General features: G+C 41.4%; 1 pseudogene; it reads left to right on the forward strand.

Moving 5' to 3' along the window:
• Positions 1-273: 273 nt before the first annotated feature.
• LOC110303484 lies at positions 274-1,248 on the forward strand (annotated as a pseudogene).
• The last annotated feature ends 1,085 nt before the right edge of the window (positions 1,249-2,333 follow it).

Below are 2,333 nucleotides of genomic sequence, written 5' to 3' on the forward strand. Positions count from 1 at the left end.
TCTTGACTGGTGATGTAGGAAGGGCCAGCCCACTGGGGGTTGGGAGCAATCTTAGGAAGACAGCCTGAGCTTTATAAGAAAGCTACCTGGCACGCCCCACTGGACTGTAGTCTGACACGGTATACGTGGTCCCTCAGTCTCCCGTGGGTGGTCACCTCCCCAGGCATAGCACAGGGTCTCACCACATCATGGCATCAGTGACACAGCACACTCAACTTCATAATGGGCACCAATGCTGATGGAGAGGCCATTGTGAAAGGCCTTCAGTCCATTTCTTAGGAGCAGGGTATGACAGAGTCAGTGCACACCTGGCAGGACCACTGATATTTACACAACCAAGAATTGCAGCTTTGCCAAATTGAGATTTTAATCACATGGATTGGTGTTGCTGGACCTTTAGAATTATGGCAGTGATATGCAAGGCAAACAAGAAACTGACAGCCTTTTGAAAAAAATAGAAAAAAAAATGAAAAAAATTGAGTCAAGACAGTACTGGAGAGGTGAAGCGATTACCACCTCAAAGAAGGGCCATTGACAGATACTGGCCTACTGCTGGTTGAGTATGACATAGATGAAGTAGTGTATGATGAAGATTCACCCTATCAGAACATCAAAATTCTACACTCAGAGCAGTTTGGGAATATTCTCATCCTCGGTAGGGATGTTAATTTGGCAGAGAGTGACTTGGCATATACCCAGGCCAACATGGGCAGTGATAAAGACGACTACACTGGTAAAGATGTACTGATTCTAGGAGGTGGCGATGGAGGCATATTATGTGAAACCAAAGATGGTCACTATGGTAGAGACTGACCAAATGGTAATTGATGGATGTAAGAAATACCAGCAGAGAACATGTGGAGATATCTTAGACAGTCTTAAAAGGAGACTGCTATCAGGTTCTTATAGAAGACGGTATCCCAGTACTGAAGAGGTATGCCAGAGAAGGGAGAGAATTTGATTATGTGATTAATGATTTGACAGCTGTTTCTGTCTCTACATCTCCAGAAGAAGACTCCACATGGGAGTTCCTCAGGCTGATTCTCGACCTGTTAATGGAGGTTCTGAAACAGGCTGGGAAAATACTTCACACAGAGGAACTGTGTCTACTTGACTGAAGCCCCGTCACTCAATACAGCTGGGGCACCTGTATTGTCCTGTGGAATTCTCAAAAGAGATTGTCTGTGTCCCTTCATACTTGGAATTGTGGGTATTTTACACTGTTTGGAAGAAAGCTAAGCCTTAAAGATGAGCATGCCCTGAATGACGTGTGCTGCGAGCCTCCTTCCTGACCTCCATATGCTGTATATGCCATCAAATGAGTCCGGCAACTGCTCATGAATTCCTTTAAGTGGTTTTCATTTTTAATTATTATTTTTAATTTTAAAAAGCCAAGGGGAAAAGTATATACTTTGATGAGTTAGGGTGTTAATTTTTAAATGTCAGCTGAAGGGCAGTTGACAGCCAGGCAAAAACTGAGGAATTCACTGCCCCCTAGAATATGGTTTTAGTACCCTTTTTCCCCCTCTGTGTTAGGTTTTGGGTTTTCATTTTGGTCTCAGTAGACCTTTCATTTGGTCATGTGGAAGAATGAACATCATTGCTTCATTCTGGAGAGAAGTTCCTAATAGTGTTTCTCCCCTCTCACCCTCAAATTGACTTAGATAAAAAAAAAAAAATTGGTGCTTTTAAAGGTCTAAAAAGAGTGATTAGCAGTGCTTCAATTAAAATGACAAAGGAGACCTCTCAAGTGTTTTGTCCCTTTATTTCAGCCTCTCTTCCTCTTTCTTACCTCTGATGGCCTAGGATGAAGGTGTATTCTAGATGGGTAGTTTGGTAACTGCTTAATGTCTTTGTAGAAGGCCTCTAGGCCTTTGTGAATTGTAGGAGTGACTCCATTTATCACTGTGGTGAAGGATCCACAACCTATTATATTTGCCACCTGGGCATTATAAAGCTGTGCAGAGGATAGCAGAAGATTTTTGCCTGACTGAAAAGGGTGAAAGTCAAAGACAATTTCTGTTGCCACTCTCCCTGATTAGATGGAGATCCAAAGGCCTTTGAGAAGACTGTTGGATGTGCAAGTGCACACTAGATTTCATGTAGTCCTGGGGCAAAACAACTTAACTCTTAAGAAAGTGCATGTGAATATCAACTTGGAATTGTCTTGTGGATAATATGAATTATCTATCCTATTGTTTGTGTAAAATATTTATACTATATCGGTAGAATTTTTTGTTGTTGTTTTGGTTTGGTTTTTTTTGATTTTTAATATTTTTATTACATATTTTCCTCAATTACATTTCCAATGCTATCCCAAAAGTCCCCCATAG

This window comes from Mus caroli, chromosome 10 (genome assembly GCF_900094665.2).
Source record: "Mus caroli chromosome 10, CAROLI_EIJ_v1.1, whole genome shotgun sequence".
In the NCBI taxonomy this organism is placed as follows: domain Eukaryota; kingdom Metazoa; phylum Chordata; class Mammalia; order Rodentia; family Muridae; genus Mus; species Mus caroli.